Genomic DNA, 24,702 nt, shown 5'->3' on the forward strand with positions numbered 1-24,702 from the left:
CAGAAAGTTCCAGCAGAATCGGCCACAGTTAGTGTCAGTCCTGATAGTAGCTGTGAACCACAGTCTATTCAGGACGCTAAAGTATCAGAATCTTATGAGGACAGACCAATGCCTGTACTGAAGAAACAAATATCAACAACTAGTTCTATAGAAAGTGATTCAAAAACTGAGGTAACAGATACAAAGGTGCTGAATAGTAACTCCAAAAATACAAAAAGTCCAGAAAGTAGTGTGGAGCGTCAGATTAGCAGCGAATCAGGATCATTACTTGATAACACTGAGGAAAAATCTTGCGATTATTCCATGGACAATGTCAGCTATATGCACAAGAAATTCAGTTCACATCGAAATAAGAGAAAAAACAGTATGTCATCTGCTGATACGACAACTACTAACAAACAATTGAAAATATGTTCTGATTTTGTATCTAGTGCTAAAAGTCCAGGGAGTGTAAATAGTCCTAGTGCTTACTCTAGTAACAGTTATGACTCGGAAACTTCAAACATGATGGAGATTTCCTCAAATGAGGTAGGCGAAAGTGACTTAGGTACAGAAATTGACGGTACAGATGACAAACATTCCAAGCTGATGGTAAAGATCAAATGTGATGGAAGTAAAAACAGAGCTGAAGCACGTCATCAGCTTCCTTTTGTCTGGGACCGGGTGACGAGAAGCCAGGCGGGCAAAAATATTAGAAGAAATGAGTTTCACTAATCAAAAGGGATTTTACTTTCAGTTGATGGGAAGTTACCACATTTACTTTGCAAGACAAGGGAAATGATTCTTTTAAAGGAGAAACATCTGTGATTACTTCATTACCCAAGGGAAGTAAATCTTACCATGAATCTTTTATTTCTTCTGTAAAGTATACATCAAACTAATGTAATGATCAGTTTGATAGCTGGTTACTTAAACGAGATAGTGAATTCTGTTGATATGTGATTTCTTTTCTTAATTATCTGAATTTGAATTCTTGAAAAATGATCCCTTAAATTCAGATGTTGGATTATCTTAAAAGGAGACAACCTCTTCTTTCCTTTTACTGAAATAAGGAAAAGTGTAAGAGTTTGATCAGGATTGGACAAAGTGTGCAGATTCTTGATTGCCAAGGATCCTTAGTATCTATTGAAGGATCAACTCCTGGGCTATGTGCTATTTTCTGTTTGTGATTATGTAACCAGATAACGGATACTGCCAAAACAAGGAAAGTGATTATTTTCCTTCATTCATTAATATGGATTCATAATATATCAGTGTCTGATACATTACCTATAGATAGATAGATAGTTAGATATGAAATTGTGTAAATATTTCTGTTATGTTTTATATAAATGTATGAAGAAAGCAGTCGAAGCACAATCATGTTGTACATGGTTATATACTGACATATACTCTGGTACTTGTATCATGTTCTCCAATAGACGTGTATACTTAATGTATACTACACCGTAATATACTCCAGTGAGAGCTAGTAGTGTCCAGTAGAATTACATGTAGATGCATAAATGGTTGTATACTGAATTTATAGATACTCTAGTAGTTAGAGGTGTAAATGGTTGTATACAGAAGAGGTGTACATGGTTGTATACTGATACTCTAGTAGTTAGAGGTGTAAATGGTTGTATACAGAAGAGGTGTACATGGTTGTATACTGAATGTATACTGATACTCTAGATGTTAGAGGTGTACATGGTTGTATACTGAATGTATACTGATACTCTAGTAGTTAGAGGTGTATATGGTTTGTATACTGAATGTATACTGATACTCTAGTAGTTAGAGGTGTACATGGTTGTATACTGAATGTATACTGATACTCTTGTAAATACAGCGGTACATGGTTGTATACTGATACTCTAGTAGTTAGAGGTGTAAATGGTTGTATACAGAAGAGGTGTACATGGTTGTATACTGAATGTATACTGATACTCTAGATGCTAGAGGTGTACATGGTTGTATACTGAATGTATACTGATACTCTAGTAGTTAGAGGTGTATATGGTTTGTATACTGAATGTATACTGATACTCTAGTAGTTAGAGGTGTACATGGTTGTATACAGAAGAGGTGTACATGGTTGTATACTGAATGTATACTGATACTCTTGTAAATACAGCAGTACATGTTTGTATACTGAATGTATACTGATACTCTTGTAATTAGAGGTGTACATGGTTGTATACTGAATGTTTACTGATACTCTAGTAAATACAGGGGTACATGGTTGTATACTGAATGTATACTTATACTCTAGTAGTAAGATGTGAACATGGTTGTATACTGAATGTATACTGATACTCTAGTAGTAAGATGTGTATATGGTTTGTATACTGAATGTATACTGATACTCTAGTAGTAAGATGTGAACATGGTTGTATACTGAATGTATACTGATACTCTAGTAGTTAGAGGTGTATATGGTTTGTATACTGAATGTATACTGATACTCTAGTAGTTAGAGGTGTACATGGTTGTATACAGAAGAGGTGTACATGGTTGTATACTGAATGTATACTGATACTCTTGTAAATACAGCAGTACATGGTTGTATACTGAATGTATACTGATACTCTTGTAATTAGAGGTGTACATGGTTGTATACTGAATGTTTACTGATACTCTAGTAAATACAGGGGTACATGGTTGTATACTGAATGTATACTTATACTCTAGTAGTAAGATGTGAACATGGTTGTATACTGAATGTATACTGATACTCTAGATGTTAGAGGTGTATATGGTTGTATACTGAATGTATACTGATTCTCTAGTAGTTAGAAGTGTACATGGTTGTATACTGAATGTATACTGATACCCCGGTAAATACAGGTGATATGGTTGTATACTGAATGTATACTGATACCCCGGTAAATACAGGTGTATATGGTTGTATACTGAATGTATACTGATACTCTAGTAGTTAATGGTGTACATGGTTGTATACTGAATGTATACTGCTACTCCAGTAGAGTTTAATGGCAATGTTGTGGTATACTGAATGTATTCAATACATGAATGATGCTTTCATGTCCACAATACATTGATATTGATTAAAATCAGTTTCCCTGTGTAAATTGCTGTTGAATACATACTCTCATACACAGTTCTATAATGAAAAGTATACTTCTGCACTCTACATTGTATATAAAAGTTAATTTCATTATTTACTGAAATTATACTCCTGTATACAACGTAAAGTTAGAAGTATAACCAGTACACATCAGTTTTATACTGGAAGTACTCTTCAGTAAACTGCCATATTGCACTGGAAATCTACTCATATACATACCATAATTAATACGTCATCCTCTCAATAGACTGTCACAGATCTGCTGCTTTGGCTGTTACTACAATTCAACGAATTTAACATTATATACAATGTTCTTAGATGAGATACAGTTGTTGTCAGAGCGCATGTGTATGGATGTTCGTCTTTTTTGACAAATTTTGTTTTAATATTTTTTGAGCTGTTACAAATAGATGAACTGTTGACTACTCATCAAACCATAGGTTTGGTAAGGATCATTGTTATCATAAGTGTTTGTTATGTTTGTCATTACATTGTATCTCAGTCATCTAATGACGCAACTTCATCCCCATTACTTACAGATGTCTCCTGTAAGTGTGTTCATGTTCAATGTTTTTTTCTTGGATATTTGATGTTAGGATACATTGACTGCATTAGTAGCTGTCTCCAACTGTTAGATTGCAGGCCAATACTTCACTGCTTATTGTACTTGAAAGTTTTACTGAGGCCATTTAAGTCAAGATTTACACAAGAAAAATGCAATACTTTAATGATAATGAGGTATGAGGATGTGTCCAATTCTTCATCATTGACAATGTAATTGGACAAGTGCTTTTTTTTTATTTGAATAATTAGAATATTTAATGTTTGATTAAAAAGAATTTTTAAGCAGTTTATTGATTTCAGAAATATTGAATAGGTACTTAACATTTCATATTAGTGAATTAAATGTCATGAATTATCAGCTAGATGGTGTCATGAGATTCATGTTTCTGAAATTTGATTTGAACATTTAATTAGCCTAATTCCCAGTAACTGCTATAATTTCTGTGAAGAAATTAGGTTTTAGGCCAAGTCCAATGTTAACGCAGGTGGCGATGATCATTTCATGGTTATTGAGTCACATTTTGGAGATATTTTCCTCCAAATGAGAAGAGTTTACTCTATTTGTCTTGCGAAATTTCATTAACAAAATAGGGCAAGGTTAATTGCCTGATCTGCTGGTGTTCTCAGGCAATAAAGATGTAATTTTATCACATGTATGTTTGTAACTGGAAAGCTTGGGGTTCTGACTTAAATAAAATCTTTTAACAGGGTTAAATGCTCACCTCCTCAGTGAAGAAATTAGATTATTCAGACCCTAATACTTGATTTATGGCAAAAGGGGGATAACTCTATGAAGTAATGTATTTCTCTCTTTACAAGGTTATTTTCTATCTATCTAAATTTTTCCTCAAGTCAACAAAGAGTAGCAAACTATTGAAAATTTTGTTATCTTTATTTTAACAAGTAGCATTTTTAAACTTTAAATAAGTTACTACATTTCATACATTTAAAAGATCTAAGGCTGTGCTATAGGTTTATGACAAGCCATTTGACAGGAGGGCTCTGAGATGTGATTGATATCATTCATTTTTCAACCTGATTGTCAAATTTTAAATATTTTGTCTAACAGGCAAAAAATTCTTCATAATGTCTCAGAAGTCTTTATCTGTCTATCATAAAGAAGGCTGTGCTGACTTAGGTGTAAGTAAACTCTGCTCTTAACTCAAACTCCTTGTGCTGAGAGAATAACATTGCTTTCATTGTCAGTTTTATTTCTAGAAAAAAATGATCAAATCTTGATATTTTGAGGTTGCATTACAACAAAATAGGTGTTTATTATGAAATTAAAGTTTGTTGAGTTTTTTTTTCCAAGAAAGTCTGTAACTGTCCCATAATAGCTTATACAAAATATGAAACTTTTTTATATGCCCATCAAAATTTTGATGGGAGGCATTTTGGTATGACATAAAGTTCTATTTGTCTAGAGATCTCATTCCACAAAGTTCAACCAATTTCTCCAAATCACCATCACATGAAGTTAAGTTTTCCTGAAGGTCAATTTGGTTCAATTGTATTTGAAAGAGCTACTACCCTTTGTTGTTTTGAGAATGTCAATCTTGTCTAAGATAATTTCTTTCAGATTTCAAGGGATTTCTTTCAAACTTGATAGGGTTAAATCACCATGACATGAAATGTTTGAAACAATTATTACCCTTTGGAGTTTTAGCATTTTAATTTTGTACAGATCTCCTCTCTCGGTTTTTCAATAATTTCTCTGAAACTTGTTCTGTTTTAAGATCATTACAAGAAATGGTGTTGTCCTTACTGGCATTGTGATTTTTACAATTTTGGAAAGAGTTAATGCTCTTTTTTTGTTTTTCAACATTTTTATCTTGTCCAGATATCTTCTCCCTCAGTTTTCAACCAATTTCTTTGAAACTTGGTCAGCTTGAAAACCACATGAGATTCAATTCTCATGAATAACATTTTATTCAACAATATTTCAAGGAGTTATTACCCTTTGTTCTTTTCAGCGTTTTTATCTTGTCCAGAGATTTCTTTTAGTTTTCCATCCATCTCTTTGAAACATTGTTTTAATTTGTTGTTCAGACAAAAAGCACTTATTATTACCATTTCCATATTTTTATTATTTTGTGATACAACAAATACTGAATATTGTCATGAGACAGGCGTAGATTGTTTGGGCTAGTGAAACTTTTGTTCATTATAGTACTTGGACTTAAAATATCATTTTGTTAACGATATAATTTGATAATCGAAAATTTTACATATGAAGAATACCCAATTAATCTCTTGGATAACAATCAGTGCTAACCTTGCCAATATCAGTCTGAAGCGTTTTGGATTATTTTAAAACCTGGTCATTTACAGCCTCTCTGTATGTGTTAAAATTAACCTTTTCTTTTCACAACTAATGAATAATTAGAAATTAGCTACATCTTCCTGATCAGTAAGAAGGGGATTGATTCCAAGCCGCTTTATATTTTCTATAAACATTGATCATTGATTTACCACAGCTAAGCATATTTTCATGTTGGACATTGATTTGTTTCAAAGGAATGGCAGCATGACATCAGTAACTAGTATAACTTACCTGACATGATCTTCTAAGGTGATGATAGTGATAAAAACAAATACAATGCATGTTTTAGTTTTCTTGGTGTTAAACATCAGTATCACATCTTTTTATGACAGGAAAGAAGTACAGCATAATGTGAGATACCAGTGTATGATACCTCTATGTTTCCAACCCATCATTCTAGGCAGGTCTATAACAAGAGTTATTTCCCTTATAACTGATTAACACATAACAATGATAAAAGGTGCTAAAGTGGTAATGTGGTTGTATTGGATTTTCTAGAGAAGTGCCATTGTAACTGTTTAAAGATTAACTGTAAATTCATGATACCATATCAATCTTGCAATAAGCCCAAGGGCCAAAACATTTTTAAGTAAACGGGCTTATTACAGGACCCCAGGGAGGAGGAGGGGGGAGTTTCACTGCTTACTGATCATTGATGTGTCTGGCTTACTACAGACATGGGCTTATTGCTAGAGGAGTATGGTACCCAACACCGAACAGGTGGAGCTGGAAAGGAATGTAATTTTTTGTAATTTTTTTCAACGAAAATATTCACCTACTGCAAAGTACTGCAAACTATATTGTAGTTAATATACATATGGGATGTGTTTCATGTGTAATACTTAACATGAACAAGAATTTTATATAAGGTAGAATTTCTTCAAGGATACCGGTGTACTTTTTTGCAAATAAGTGATTCTGAATTCATTTGTTACTTGTTTTAAATTTGAAATATACTCAGAATTTATAGACAAGGAATGTAGCTTGTTTTTTATTAAGTTGTTATTGAAGTTGAAGTTGATATACCTGTAAAATTTAATTGAGGATTAAATGTTCAACTTCGATTAGATATTTCAAAAGTAATTATAAAAATAACTAAGTTAACATTTTCCTTTTCTCAATCTGTGTAAGCATATATCATGGAAGAAGACCTTAAGCCTTTGTTGTTTGTGATTGTTTATTGTTTGTGAGGCTTTGTTGATGTCAAAATATTTAGTCTTTTTTATTTTGATCAAGGAAGATGATTTATACTCTCTATGTTGGAGAAAATCAGTTGGATATATGAAGATGTAACATCTTGCTGACTCTCCATGTTAAATTTCAATGTGTCCATCATTCCTCCTTGTTTTCAATTATTAATTACCAATAACTGAATGGCAACATATTGATGTGCTTCAAATTTGTAATGCTGGCTGAGGTCAGAGGTTCATACTCAGCAAAATATTTTCCCTTGAAATTAGGGTATACAATGAAAAAAACATTCTATTGCTTTGTTTCTTCATCCAGGAGAAATACAGTAGGATTTCTTCTATAATCCTATCTCTATTATCAATAATTACATATGGAAATTTTCAGTGATGGAATTTTTTAATGGTATCATACCTGAGGAAGAAAACAAAATGTCCTCTTTTTAAAGCACCAGTATTCTTTTCCAATGTGTATGTTTAACTTGAAATGTGAAAATAGGGGACAGATACAAATTGAAATTTTCTTTTAAAATATTTTTAAGTTTATTTTCTTAAAGAAATGTACCTGGTAGAACTTATGTACATACATTGCCAACCCAGCCAACTTTAAGTTAACCATTGGAAAAGATGTTCAAAGATACCATTATACTTCTGGTCCTTGTTTAGTATCTCACAATTTAGTGCTAATGTTTGGGGGCAAGATCCCACTTCATCATCATCAGCGGCTGATCATCTGCTTTTTTTTTTTTTTTTTTAATCTTTTGAAATTGGTGTTGAAAAAAAAAAAACAATATTTTGTGTTGTGTATATACATGGACAGTTGTGTGGAATAGATTTTTATTAATGTGATTCTGTAATATTGTGATATGTTTGATATAAGATAAAAACTGTTGGACATTGTTGTAATACACAAGTGATTTGTGCTAGATGTTTGATATGGACATGTCACAGAGAGTGTGTGTTCTGAATTATTTGCCAGACATGATAAATGGCATACCTTTATCGGTTCAGACTAGGGATGAAGGTTGATAAACCAAAGTTTGATGGGAGGGAGAGGAAGTAGATTGAACCATTTCACCTCTGTGACCTTTCATGATATAGAGCCATATTTTGATGAAGCCACAGTTGTTTTCATTGCTGAAAGAGAAGTTGCTGGACTAAGAGGAGTACTAGATGGCGGGATCTTACAGAACTATTATAAATCAATGGGACAGTGGGCTCTCAACTACAAGTATTGATTCATGCCTTCTTGGTTTAAAAAACAACAAATTAGTGCCTCAATCTGGTCAAGTGTTTCCTGATGCTCTGAAGAGTTGAATAATCATTGAAGATCAAAATATTAACATCGGATTTTATAGAGGTAAACAAAACAGTATGGAACAATTTTTAAAGATTTGTGGTTAAAGATGGAAACATACTACTGAGCTGGGATGTTTTTTTTAATGCTACTAACACATATTGCAGAGTTATTTCCCTTAAATATTTTTGCATATTTCAACACTCTTGTTCAGTTATTTCAGATTGGTGATAAATTTAAATGTTTGATAGCACATGTGTATTGGTAGTGTGATCATTGACATAAAATTGCTTTTAGTTATTTTTGTTCAATAAATATTTTGCCATTTTTTTTGTCAGGTTTTGATTAAAGAAACTTTGAACTTTTTCAGATCATGTAGGAAAGTGTCAATTTTTCATACTTTATCTCAATTGATAGCCATGCCATATATCAACAATGAACAATTGTGTCAAGCATGTTAAAAGGTCAGCATTTCACAGTAAAATCAAATGCATGACTGGTAAAATCTTTATTGTATATTGTGAAGTCTTAAATAGAATATTTCATGGTGCTAATTAATTCCATTAAGTGGGCCACTGACTGATGGTCGTCTCTTGGTTTTGTTTTTTTTCTCTCCTGCATCTAAGAATTGCCTGCTTTTAAAACTCGCTGCACCAACACTGTCCTTCTCTCTCTGATTAACTGTGTTGGTGATTTGTATGAATACCAAGTGTGAACTGTAGGCAGATGTGATTATGTGTGTTGAATGTTTTCTAAATGTTTAAATGTAGATATTATTGTTACATGTTGAACACAGAGTCCTATAAATTAAAAACTATTGAATGTTTCATACAATGAAAAAATAACTATTGCTCAAAGCAAAAAAAATATCATCCTTTAAAATTATTTTGTTTTTGTTTTTAATACAATGCATTTATTACTAAATAAATATATATGTGAGGAAATTGTTGTATATTCATTTTTTGCTTGCCAAAGGCATTCATCTTTCATTTCTTTTTGTTATGTTGGACGATTCTATTGGGATGCAATAAAATTGTTTGTAACTGAACTTTGTATTACTTTTACTTAACACATTAAACTAAACAGTCCACTTACTTATTTGATTTTGTCCCGTCCAATATAAAATAATGTACATTAGTTTTATTTTTGTTCGTTTCATCAACAGCCAGGGTCATACAATAGGATCTCCTTATGTTGTGTGTCATCCAGAGCAGTCAAGGTAAAAAGACACTACAACAATAAAACAAACATGTTTGAATCTGAGCTACCTTACAAAATACCAACCGTCATGGATGGGGGTGTTACCACAGGCCTTGGCATGCATCTTCAGGCGTGGTAGGATAGGCCAAAGAATTACAGAAAATCACTAACATATTTCATGATAGGTGGCACAACTGCATCCACCTAAATTATTTGAATTTGAAGACATATAAAAAAAACTGATAGTTTTACTGTTAATACAATTGATAATTGGTACAAGGATTATAATGCATATTGGTGGAAATCATATCAACATAGAGGAAAGAATTGGATAGCTTAACTGAAATTATGATGGAAACCTTACAGAGTGGTTTTAACAACAGGATCATCCAATATATATTTGTATTTGATATTCATGTTCCCTGGTTTAGTCTTCTCTCCAACAAGGTCTGCACTGTCGGGATTGGTACAAATGTGGTATCTTGAAATTCAGATACATTGTACCATTCATGAAAATCCAAAGGTCTTACTGTTCATTTTAAACCATATCTTAATTGTCAGTAGTCTCCACCTGGATCATATATATATAAGATGAAACATATTATTCCCAAATTCTGCTTAATTAGACTTGCAATTAACTTTCAATTTTTGAATGAAAAGTAAGCTTTAGTTCAGAAAGATATTAATGAGGTTAGTGATGTTTAGATCATCTTAGGTCTTAAGTTACTGGTTCATCAGAAGTACCTCTAGTCTCCAAAATGCATTAGTATGAACGGAATCATTGCATCAGTGTTAAAAAGGGTATGAGTATTAAATGTATATGGCTGTAAGTGTGATGGTTAATTTTATCTAAAATATGGACTTCCTTATGGCACTCTGGGCGGTTCACTGTAGAATGATTTCATGGGGTGTTTTACCTACTAACATTAAAACCACTGAACATATTGGTACAATCACAGACTTCGATATATCTGTAAATAAGTCCTTGGTACAATAGATCACATTCCAGTACATACGTACTATGCTCAATGTTTTTTCAGAGACAGAGCTGTCAAGAAAGTAGAAGATCCTACAAACACTAACCCACGATCCTTCTACGCTGTGACGCACTATCTGGTATTCATTGAAGTTGTGGCAGAGCATATGATAACACAGGTTTTCTCCATGTTTTACATTTTATATCTCTATCTATCACCGTTAAGTAGCGTATTTCAATACATCTGTAATTATGAAATGTTAACAGACAACCCCATAGCATGACTGACCTCGTTTATTCTGGAAAATCAACAACATACAATTAACTTAAATATAGATCAATGTTCACAAATATTAAAACGAATGACTTTTCACAACAAAGGGATTCGGTTTCGATTTCCGTTCCTAATATATTTCAATTCAAAGTTTCATGTTATGGACATATTTGAACATCAACTACAGTCATTAGTCCATCAAACAGAAAAATGCTTTCTCGGGTTATTTTTTAATTTGGAAATTGAAACTAATGAAAAAAATAGTGATAACGAACGTAACATCAAATATCAAAGATTTGTGGGTAAAACTAATCACGATAGCAATTAAAATCAATAGAATGATCTGTAAATAGATAATTATAAATGAGGTGGACATTTTAGAGATATCATTACATGTAGGTATTTCTCTGTCAGGTATAGTTCATACCATGTATTTAGCCGATTTACGTATATGTCGGCACGTAAACTGGGAACGAGGTTTTAAATATACACTGTGCATTCTGTAGTTATCGAATTATACACACCACTCTACATAGAAAAATCACGATGTCTTATAGACTTATAGAATCAGATGAAGATACGTGATACTGTATACAAAACAATCACGGTGTCTTATAGACTTATAGAATCAAACTACTTGATACTGTATACAGAAAAATCACGATGTCTTATAGACTTACAGAATCAAATGGAACATTTCACATATGTCCACTGTTGGATCCAGAGGGTGGTGCCAACCTATGTAATTATGTCGGAGGAGGATGAAATTACGTCATTCAGCTACTGAATTATCTTAATTTTATCTGAGATATTTCTGTTCCGGAAGTGAAAACAGCGATACATTCACGTAGCTGTCAACAACACTTTTATACGTATTATTCAGAAACATCCTGAAGTTTGCTGGAACCAACTGAGAACATCCCTCAGCCAGGTTATTATCGTGAGAGACTTACAAACTTATAGATAATGGTTATCTTGAAAAAATTATCATTACAAAAACAGATGACGTGTCGTTTTTCAGTTCAAGAAACGTTGTGTCCCTTGAGGTTGAATGAAAACCAAGATGCTAGAACTGTATGAGACGATCTTTACTCCTACAATGACTACAGTGAAAATACTTCTTATTGGCCAGAGACGTATATATCACATATGTGATACATACGTCTCTGTATTGGCGTATATCAGTTTTTCGTTTCTCTGATAGTAACATCTCACTACACTGTTCACGTGTAGCTGTTTTATATTCTATAGTTTGTTCCCAATATCATGATTTCTGTGTTAGAATTCGATAGATGGAGGACTCGCAATACATTGTCTGGAGGGATATAATCAAGTTTGGGCATGAAGAATAATGTTGTTTTGCGTTTTTTTATCGGCGGCATTGTGATACTAGTTAGACAATATTTTATCTTCTTGTTTAATGCTCGTTAGTGTGCGTGGTGGTTCTGCTGTAACGCTTGTATCTGAAATCCTTTGACAAGTGTTGTTGTTGAAGTGGAAGATACCTCTCTCTCTTTGTCTGTCTCGTTACACTTTTTTGACTTACGATTCTTTTTAAGTAATATCGTGAAAATTCAACTTTTTTCAATGTTTGATTTTTTACATTGATTATTTTATATATATTTGTGTGATATTAATCAGTTATTGGTTATTAATCCTCAAACAAAACTGTTTGGGTACTGTTATCAATCCATACACGAGCCAGAATGAAGGACCGATCATGGAACCATCGACGAAGAAAATACACAAAATTAAGATAATAGACATATCAAATCAGCCGAGTCCTAAAGCGCTGTTGATTTTAGACACCATTACGAACTATTGCAGTCTCACGAAAATTCCAGTCATCTTCCAAAACGGAGTAGTTTCACGATAGAATTACGTCCCTTCTGCCGTTCGCATCTGTGAAAATGATGAAATTTATTTAATTACTGGACTAGCGCACCTCTCTATCTAGATACTGGAGCGTATTTCGTCAAAAAAAAAAACCGTCCAAATCAAAGAAATATACAGAGGATGGGATCATAAAAATTATCGAGTTTCTGGTTGACAAAATCTTCGTCTATTTTTGTTGTGGTAAGTTCTTCCAAAAACCTTTTGGCATACTATGGGTACTAACTGAGCCCCTCTATTTACTGTCAAGTTTTTGTTTTCATACGAGGTCAAATTTATCGTATAGATTATCCAAACAGGCTACAAAGACCTTGCAAAGTCGTTTAATTTCACTTTCAGATATATTGATGTTAACGTCTTGTCTTTTAAAAGCATGAGATTTATTGACCCGACCCACTGTATTCACTAACCAGAGTTGGAAATCAAGGATACGACAGATTGTTCTGCATCAGTCGCTTATTTCGATCCTTTCCTACAATGAAACTAACGTGGTCAAATTTCCACCAGACTGTATGATAACTTAATAAGCGTGATGATTTCAGTTTCCAAATTTAAATTTACCACTTCTGGATATCAACAACCATGCATTCCCAGCCTATGATGTTGACATGTCGCAATTAATCGATATTCAAGGGCCTGTTCCAATTGTTGACCAAGATTTACATGGCGAGTGTCGTCCATGAAGCAGAAGACGCTTATTCCAATACCCTGACCTGAACCATGTATGCCTTCCCCTGCAAAGAGCACGGGCCATAAACATCAGTAAAGTGAGATCAAAGAACATTTTGGACAGATGTTTTTTTAGTAGCCAGGGTATTTATTTGTTTATCTATTTTATTTTTCCTACGATTTCAAGAGTAATATAGTCTCGGACACATACAAATGGGTACAGAATAATAAATTTTAACAATGCATTGCAAATGGACAGATATACTAGTCATTATCAACTTATTTTCGCCTACAATAATTTCAAAGAGATTAATTAACTCTTGTAAATTTCTAATACTCTAAAAATACTGAAAAAAGAAACAGTGGAAGGTTTCTTCCTGACAAATGCAAACTAGGTACGAAAACATTAAGATGTTTTAAAGGTGAATAACACATAACTAAAACAACTACAATAATTAACTTCGGGTAATTCTCATTCCACTCCCAGTCCGCGAATGTCATGAAATTATACAAGAATTTTTAGAAATACTGCTGATCATGTACAAAATCGTGTTTATAAAAGGAAATAGTTTTTATTCCAATATCTATAAAATTCGCAAACAATGCAAGAAAATGCAAGAAACGTACATCTAAAAAAACAAGATGGAAAAAAAGAGAAGTTTATGATATGCGGTCTTAACACCTTGCCGCCTTTGTTCCGACATTAAAATGACGATTTATGTACGTAGGATTGAGTTCTGTCCAAGTGATGTTTTATCAGAGAAATAGAGGGTTTTATTTCATTTGGTAACTTGTTCCATAACTTTATAGACAACGTAAGAAAAGAATACTTGTACTACATAGTTCTAATGTTAGTCAACGAGAAATCAGTTTCTTAACTATTTTTCCAACCATGGATTTCAGAACGTTTTGGGTCTAAGACATCAGACAAGTATGATGAGTTATATTACGTACCATTTTAGGAATTTGTATAATTTTATGTTTTTCACGACGTTAAGAGAGAGATTCCCAACATAAGTCCTTATACAGAAGGTCAACACTTACAAGTTTAGTCTGGTAACGATTCGAGCAGATTCTAAAAATGTCTTCTAATTTTTTATTAAAAAATGATGGCAAAGTGTCCCAAACAATATCAGCTTACTCTAATATTGGCCTGACAAAGGGGAGGTAAATTCGTTTTATGGAGAAACGGTCGAGACTAAATTTGAGTTTACGTAATACTGCCAGACGTTTTAATGCTTTTGAAATAATTGAGTAAACGTGATCTAATTAGCCAAAGAAAGTCTGAATGTAGAGTAACATCAATGTGTTTATGTGACGTAACAGTTTTTGTTATTGTATTATTCATTGTTAAGAAAGTCATTTGACACGTGTTTTGTTTTTTCTGCATTAAACTGAACTAACAATAAGGTTGCCCGGTCTTGAAGTTTTGAACGATCCATATTTAAACCAAGACCTGGGGTAATTTCCAATAACCAAAATATGCTAATGTCGTGTCATCCGCAAATTATTTCACAAGACAATCAATTCTTGATACAATGTCATTGATATATATAAGAAACCGTAACTGTCCCAGAATGGAACCCTGAGGCACACCAGCTTTAATTTGAGTATAGCTAGATGTTACACCGTCCAATACGTCACGTTGCTGTCTATTAATCAGATATTTTTTAACTTGTGAACGAATGACATATTGTATATTTAATGGGAAATTAAGATGTTTATGTACATCTGGCGATTTTACGTTTATCAATGGGATATATTATTTATATATATATAATTGATATTTTTCTTCACAATTCTAATTCAACAGTAAAAAAAACACATAGACATGTTTCAGTTAAACTCACAGCATCTTAATATAGAACAAGGAAGATATAGAAATCAGCAGAGAGAACAAAGGACCTGTGTACTGTGTCAAACAAATGATCTAGGATGAATTTCACTCTATACCAGGTACATATATTAAGTCATATTACTATAGATGGCCAAGTGTGTTTAGATTGAAAAAAAAGTATCCAAAATGTATGTAACAGTCTGCCATAATGTTTGTATATATTTATTTTATCATTCTGTCATTATAACTAAAGGAACCAGTGTGTATGTAAATGCCAGTTTACTGCTAGATTACACTGTACATCAATAGTATCCGCTGTGCTGCTCAGATACATTGTGTGATGTCGATATACAACGTCACTGATATTTCAGACCAGTATGTAATTCAATTAAAATGCTAAAGTATTATCACGCTAGTCATTCAACAGTAATTAGTAATTATCACTGTAGAAAATTATAAGTATATTATATCATAATTATACAGTTATTATGTGTGCTGATAACTGTGTTATATTATTATCTTAATATTATTTTACAGTGTGTTGTTTGTTGTTGCATTTATCTAAGATAGAACATTATGTCATTACTCTAACACGAATTACTATCAAAGTAAATGTTAGATTATTTATCGTTATGTACAATAGTGTTGTACCTTCTTACTCTGTGTCACGTGCTTTAAGTAAATATTTCTTCTTTCCGATGTGCTATAAAACACAAGGAAATAAAAGAATTAAAATCACAAATTCGGAAAGTAGCTGAATCCTCGACTGATAACAAAAGATCGCCCATCCCACTTAGATCCCTACTTGTCGTTTTACATATGTATCCTTATTTGTCCGTCTATAACAGCTAAAACAACAGAACATCGTTACGTTAGTGATGTCTCATACCAGTGGGTTTGACAAATACCTGTCGGAAAGAGCACACGTTCGTCAATATCGTTCATTTTGTCTACAATGTTTAGGATACCAATCAATTCATCATTTGATACGATACAATCCGATAATGGCGATCATCTTACATTAGGGGTTTTTTCTCTAGTAATTAATTATTTTTTTCTGTTTCAATAAAATCTATATAAAGAGGAATATATCACAACAACGAAATAAAACACTTTCATGTATAATGTAGTAGTTTGCTGTATTTTTAGACGATCAAACCACCGTACATACAGTCAGTATTTGACATTAATCACTTTTTTTTTTACACTTTTCCTTGTGCTTCACGCGATATTCATAACATTTGGAAATACCATTCCATCAAGGTTATCGATTTCTCTTCTCTTTGCATCTTATGGCATTCATTGTCTTAACTATATGATATCGATACATCCTATGTTATTTGGGTGAAGGTGTCATTTACCTCGCATCACCGTCTAGGTAAGGGAGGTAATTCCTCCGAGCTTCACCCGAAGCAGTTTAATTCACGAATAAAAGATGACTATATGCTGTGGTATGTCGTTCAAATAAATACAGGGATCTCGTGCAGTGTTTTGGCTCCTCTCCGAAATTACAAATAAACATGGCGTGCAGATTTGCACTGAATTACTCTACGATAACATACTGCCTGGTCAACTGTAAAACCTCACGGGTGTGATTCCGTGATACGATCTCCGTACCAGGTAATCCATCTACATGGACCACCAAAATATAAACTGGTGACAGGTAGAATGTTTCACTTAAAAAAAAATACCCCACAAAACAATCTGAAATGATGGACAGCATAAGACACCAGCTTTGTATCTAGGCTGTGTGATTAATGACAAAAACCGCCAGTAATATTTTTGGTAAAAATTAAATATATATATGTGTGCAGGCATTCTTAAAATTATAAAATAAAACGTGGGTTGAGAAGCAATGAATAGATTTACTTTTAACATATGTATGTTACCTTTCTAAAGAGTTGCACATAGTGATACATGTGCATATTAACATTCGAATAATAATATTGTAGCACTTTCTTACTTTTCATGAAAAAAAATAAATGAAGTTTATAAAAATAGAAATTTTTGCAATGATCAATTCGTCCGGTATCATTTGAACATTCTAATGAAACTAAAAACACGTAATCTAACATATAACATATGTTCAGTATCTAAGTGTGATGTATATAGTAATGTGTTGAAATTAATTTTGATAAATGACTTAATAATTTCATTTGTTCATTTGTTGATCCAAAAATAAATAAATAAATAAACGTGATTAAAGCTTGACACAAACAAACAACGAGAAGAAATGAGAATTTAAACTATCGTAAATTTACATCCCTCCCTCAGCAGAAATATAAAACACAATGTTTCCGGTTTCTGGGTGTTCTTCGTGGAAGTTTGTTAAGGAGAAAATTGACAAGCATCATGCAGTATGCTTACCCAGTTGTATCGTCAATAAAAAAAATGTACAAAAAACAAAACAAAAACAAAAAAGCACATTATTTAGAAATAATAAAAGCGTGAAAATTTTAATGTCAATAGACGAAAAATTGATCAACAAATACATAATAGTATTGTACATGATATCCATTGAAAAGAAATACATTAATTAAAAAATAATATAGCGGAAAATGTGACGTAGACATCACAATTCATTCCACTTTTCAACTGTTATATTTTGTGTGGATAAGTTTTGCTTTAATAACGTAATCTTCATTTAATGTGTAAATAAAAGATGTGTTTTACTTAGATAATTGACAAGATGTATGCTGTACCACAAATACAGTACGGAGCCTACTCATTTAAATATATATACACGCGCGCATAAACGTGGTGTACATTGAGTTTCGTAAATTACCCTAAACACCATAAATCAATTGAAACTGCAACGCAGCTGTAGAAAAAACAACAACATAATTCGGCTTTTTTCTATGTTACATTTATATAGTTCAAAGGAAACCTATAAATCTATATGTTATCAACTGAAGTCTTTGGAAATTCCACACAAAACGCTGTTTTTGTTCCTACCAAAATAAATAAAACATCGATTTGTGAAGCTCATTCCCTTCAAAAAGTTCAATATTTCCTTTATGTGTAATCATCTTTTTGTCACACTAAGTTACAACTATGAATATCGCCTAACCTACCCAACTGTTTTATTTTCTGTAAAAAGTTTTAAGAGTGTTATGCTGAAATTCTTTATCAAAAGGCCTGCTGATTATTACGAAATCGATTATCAATAATCGTATGATTAATATTTTAAATATAATACATATTTGGATGATCGACGGACCTTTGAATAAACTATTCGTGTTCTACAAAATGGGCGTGTACTTATATAACATGCATCAGTACGGTTCATTGTCATTGCAGAAAAAAAAAGAAATAAAAAAGTGTACTGTTTATCACGGTAATGGACAGTTAATCGTAAATACAGAAAGCGACATGGCCTCAAACTCATGTCAAGTTTAATTTCTTTCATATTTAGGATTTTGACTTGACAAGTATAAATTTTGAAACGTTGGAAATACAATATTGTTTAATCCATAAAAGGACAATATTTTCACTCTTTGACTTAATTGATGGTGCCACAAAGAATATATGTAAATAGTGCTATCATACATGTATTCATAATACAATGTTTGTAGTGTCATTACATGTGTGCTCATAACGGGTGTTATCAGAGTCCGATAACAAATACTAATGTCTGTGATTTAGTATTTACGGTTTATGTATCTATTTATTAAAAGTGGTACACACTCAATAAAATTTATTTCGCTATTCCGTGTTCTAACAGGTTATATTCATTGTGTTTTTATAATTGAATTGTAACATGTCATAGAGATCTAAATAAGGAAAGTGTTTTAATATGAAGATTATTGTCCGGCGTTACTAACGAATAACCAAGGGACGACCCGAAGATGCTTACATAAATACACGTGTCTGTTATATGCGATGACGAGGCACTCTAGGGTGATAGGTAAATCTGAAATCGCTCATTCAAGAAGATTCAGTGATTACACGCATGGATAAATTATGGATCATTTCCGCCGCTTTGTATTTTGCAGCCTCCCTGACGGTAGAGTCACGCCATTGAATTAAACAAAAAATCTTTATGACATAATGGGAAATTTTATCTCTTAAGTTATGGTTTTAGTTTTATTGCTATATCCTATTTATGTATGCTTATTACCTGCGTTAAAATGTTCTTAAATGTATATTATATATAAATACATCATAAAATGAAAGTCGACAACCTATCCATACTCTGAATATGTTGTTACCAGCACGTGTAGTCTACACGTGTGTCCGAGCGTTCAAAAAAAATATTCCTCTTCAAGAGCAATGTAATTTGGAATGCTATTCCACTAAAAAGTCTGCATTAATTGTGGTTAGTAATGGCTTCTAAAAAATATTTTCCAACGACTGACTGGCAAATCACTGTGCCAAATCTAAAGAAGACAGCGCTCGTTATTTCTAATTTTCTCTAAGGAAAAGTGATTTCAAACTGTTCTGTACGGGAAAACCTTGTTGACTCTATTCAATAACAGTGACTTTTCTTATCGTGACTGAAGTATTTTCCCTAATACGTTGGCCCGCTGCACAGGTGAACAATGTGCTTATGCTTCCCGCGCTTTTCTCCTGCCAAATGTTTTCAACTACTTCCGGAATTCCGAGTTGTTGCTGCAATTACGTCACCCGGTACATTTCACCGCCATCTTTGAATAGCTCCGGAACTCAGAATTTTTACCTTGGACACAATATATACGAATGGGAGTTTACAGGTAGAAACAAGTGATGGAAAGTTTGTAGTAAACTGGGTAAGTACTCTAACACGTATTTTTTACTTATTCTGTTCGATCGTTCACTTCAAACAGTGGATTCCTTTGCTAGTTTACACCGCCGCGAAAGCAGGGCAGAGATCGCACTGTCGAAGTTTGAGGTCAACGCTTTCTCGCTATAAGCTGGCAGTTTTGTCTGTTGAATTAAATTTTACAGACGTGACTGGGTTGATATTCATATCAGGGTTCATCTTTGTGTATTTATCTTATTTTCTCACTTGTAATCTACACCAAGTATTAACCGTACATGCTGCTTGCAGAAAAAAATTGTATTTGGCCGTTGACGTTTCGCTGTCAGTGCAGTCTATGTAAACTTGAAGTTAAGAAAGTTTTTTGTCGATGAGATGCCCCAGATTTTCCCGAGAAATAACATCACAAGCAAAGGCCAGACTGAGCTAGTATTGACGTGATATATTTGATGAATGATTAAAAACCAACAATGTAGGCCTACTGATATAGATATTCTCGGACCCATTGAAGTGTATTTACGTGGTTTTGGGCAACCCATTCCGTTTTATGTTTATTTTAAACTTTTACATTGGTGTCTTCATTATAGCCTACAAGTGATGGATACAGTTCTCTAGTTGAAAGAGTTTTAATTTATTTTAGATTTATGTTTTATAAGATGTTATGGCTGTTGAATGATTTAATGATAAATGTAGGGTTTATCATGAAGAGGACCTCTCATGAATATTCGGCAGTCCTGTAAAATATTCTAGCCCAGGGCAAAACAAATTCTGTATATTAAAGAGTGTATTGTCTTTCTGAATAATATGCATCATTTGATTTATTGTTGTATTAGACCTTCAGGTCATTGCTGGAATGAGTGTTACTACTAATGAATCTGGAATTTTCATAATAACTAAAGGCCAGCAAAAGCTAATGTTATCACATATTAAGCTATTTTTTTTACTATGGATGTAAAAATTGAAGGATAGTCATGTGACGATGTTTTTTGATTTATCTGATAATAAAACACCTTTATTGAATTTGCTTCTCAACTGTGACGTGGGAGTAAGTCAAAACAATCTATGTTTTCTTTAGTATATATAGTTCATTTACTTGATTGTGTAACTGATTTTTTTAGTTAATGGATTAAACTTTCGTTTATTTTTTTAAAAGGGTTCATTATAAGAAAGATTCTTCTAACTTGCCTCTTTTAAATAACCATAAAGTTTTTATGTCAACAGCATCTATCTGGGCCAATGGGGTAGCAGATGAGATAAATTTCTCAAATACTACATTGCTTATTATTTCAGCTTGTCTTTTACTTGTCCAGTTTTGGGTATTTGACACAGAAAGTTGTAGGTTCTAGTAATCATGACACTACAGGGGTGTGTTTATCTCCTTAATCCTCTAAATAAGGGACACAATATCCCTTGTATGTGTTGGTAGTTAAGCTGTTTGAAGTTGTCCCCCTGGAAGTGTCCTTAGGGGGTTTGTGATTTGAGGGCCCTTTTATCTGGGAGTCCCTAGGGTCTTAGCTCAGGATAACATTTGGACTGTGATAAGGGGACATTCAGTTTCACAGATATTCCTTCTGATTACCAGCTTACATCTGATTAGCAAGTAGTTGGTCCCTACCTATGATAATATCTACCTAATGTGTAAAGTGTGTGCATTGTTGGAAATAATATCCTCATCCTAGGAGCTGGTATTGTATGTAATTGTTTCAACATTTTCCATGCAGCATTTTTCCCCTAATATTTGAACTGTAACATTAAATTGGTAGATCAGATGACTTGGAGTTTTTTGTTTTGTTTTAGTTTCAATCATAAAACTGTTATAAGCCTTCTATTTCTCATTATATACAGTGCACCAAACTGTAGACCTAGTGAAATATTTATTATTGAAACATTTAAGCACAAGAAAATTGAAATTCTGTTATTTGATACATGTATGAATACATACATTACGGTTGATAGATATCGGTGAAATTCTGAATATTCCGATGCTTAATAACAGATAAACCATTTAATTTTCACCTGATCAATTAGTTAGTGTATATTAACTTACAGGTAAGTAGATTACACCTGTACCTTCTATACACCTGTAGATGCTATCTTGACAAGAGACATTAGGTACAAGTACCTGGCCAATTACCTGGGAAATTTGTACCAATTGCCAAATTAATAATGGCTATATTGTTCAGTGGCACCTGGTGGGTATAGGTTTATAAATCTGTGCCAGTTTCCAAGTTGTATGCCCACTTTTAACTTGTTCAAGTTGTTCTATTTTTGGCATTTCTTTTGTCGGGTATATCCTGTCCATAAGTTAAATAGTGAAAGAGAAGTGTTTTGTACAAATTTGTTTTTACGTCTATACAATTAAAGGAAACACTAAACATTTACCTCTTTATCAACATGAAAATTGGCACGATAATTTTTTTAAGAAATTGAAAATCTGTAATACTTTTTAATGGATTCTCTATCAGGTATGTAGCTTAGCACACACTGGTTTCCTTATGGGAGCTTCTTGGTGATTTGTATCGCTGTAAACCATAGACCGCATGGTGTAGGAGAGTCAGTGTCTGCTCTATACCTCTCAAAAAATGTATATATATGTTTTCATAATTGAAAAAGTTAAGCTGGTTGGGTATGTGAATCAAGTAGGAGATTTTGATGCTGAAGTTTGACAACTTGCAGATGGATCTGATACTGTCTTATCTTGCTCCTAATGTTGACTGCGAGACTCATAGAAATATATGTCTTCTCTAGGTGAATAATTTTTTTATTTCTTTACTAGGCTCAAATTTTTTCCTTCAATAAACCCATCAGATATGTTTTGTTATTTATTTTATTAATTCCAATTTCTGTAATTTTTCAACATAATTAATTTCCATATGTGTTATTATGTTGGCCAAAGGCCTACATTTATGTGTTTTGTGAATGAATCTTATGCAATAGTTATTGTGCAAAAACAAAGGAACCCTGAGTTGGAATAACTTCAGTGATAAACATGTTTTAAGTGTTGTCATGGATGTTTTTGGTCCCTGTGTGGTACAGATCCATTGAAACTTATACACTACAACCAGATTTAAATACTGTTGTACTTGAGTACATTGTTTATTTATCAAAACATCACTGTAAAATGATAATTATGTTATTTAATGTGAAGAGTTCTATTCATTTATCATTAATTGGGGAAGTTTAAATGCCTTCAACTTTCTTTTAAAAAACATGACTTTTGCAAGTACAGAGGTACCAAGAAATATTGGATGGGTTAGAAAATGTGTACTGAGGTACAACAGGAAACATGTACACTGAATGGTCAACAATTCTCAAAGATGAAGGAAAGTTATTTCTATATTTTGATCATCACACATGTTTGTAATTACCCAAACTTTTATCATTATTGTAACTTTACAGTGATATTTCATCCCTGACAGAATTCTATCATCAGCTAGATACATGTACATTTTGTATGGTAATCAACGGAAAAAACATTTCTAGACCAAATTTGTTTTTGATTCTGTTGATGTTGTGATGGTAAATACAACTGTTATCCCATGATCACAGTCAAATTTGAATATGTAAACATATATATGATATTCTTTTGTATGATATAATAGATCGTAACTGATTCCAATTATGAAGCAATGAAATTGTTGTACCATATTAGTTCAGAGATCAATTTTTTTCTTACAAAAATCTGTCCCAGGGTGTATTACTTCATGTTACACATGTAGTACATTCATATCAAATTTTTAAAAGTGGTTGTGTGAAAAAGTTCTTGCTTTTTTTTAAACAAATGCGAAAAACAGAAGCAGTATAGGAAAGGAATTAGAGAGTGCCATAAATGAAGCACTTTTTTACTTCTCGTCCAGTAATTGATCATAGTTATTACAACAGTAGTAGACAGCCAATGTAATGAGATTACACTCATCCTGCTGTATTGTGATGTCACAATGCTTTTGCTGGTCATTCCATGTTTCAGCTATTCTCATTGGTACTGGATCTTAACAGAAACCTAATTTAAACATTGCCAAAAATATTGTTGGTTTGTTAATAATTAAAGTATTTTCTGGATATAATTATAGGTAATATATAATTGCAAGATGCTTTCTGGTAAATCTTTTTTAAACCCTGTAGCTGAGCAAGCAGGTTTCCTCGGATTTACCGGCAGTAGGTCATTTGCAAGTACAGTCGAACTCTTTTATGTTGAAATTTTCAGGGAAAGTCAAAATACTCAAAATTTACCAGTTTTCGAACTTAACAAGAATTCATCAATGACATACTGAAATGGATCAGGATAGGAATGAAGTCACATGTTATGTGTATGTCTGTGCCTTTATATGGACATGATAGTGTTTTTTCACATAATTATTGTTTTATTTGTAAAAAAAAGGCAACTTTATTTGTTAACATATTATGTCACCTGGTGCTGTGCACTTAACGTAAGTTACAGTATCCATTGGTTTAATGAATTACAAACTGGAGATGGCAAAATTTTTCTTGTAAGCTGTATTCTTATAACACAATACTTTTCAAGTTGTGATCATTTGAAGGCAAAGCTACCTTTGTTACCAACCGTAATGAATGCAGGATTGATATATTTTTTGAAACTTATTGTATTTTTTTTTGGTTACTTGTAGCATATTGTTTTTTTCCTAATGATGTCCAACCTTACAATAATTCATATCT

General features: G+C 32.7%; 1 protein-coding gene across 1 annotated transcript in view; it reads left to right on the top strand.

The window, feature by feature from the left end:
- Positions 1–19,956: 19,956 nt before the first annotated feature.
- Positions 19,957–24,702, top strand: part of LOC132548266 (nuclear receptor coactivator 6-like) — a 62,554-nt gene continuing 57,808 nt past the window's right edge. The window contains exon 1 of the mRNA XM_060212115.1: positions 19,957–20,038. The gene's annotated coding sequence lies outside the window, so the exon portion shown is untranslated. The remainder of the gene's footprint in view (positions 20,039–24,702) is intronic.

This window comes from Ylistrum balloti, unplaced genomic scaffold (genome assembly GCF_031769215.1).
Source record: "Ylistrum balloti isolate Yb309-2 unplaced genomic scaffold, AGI_CSIRO_Ybal_v1 Utg370006, whole genome shotgun sequence".
NCBI lineage: Eukaryota > Metazoa > Mollusca > Bivalvia > Pectinida > Pectinidae > Ylistrum > Ylistrum balloti.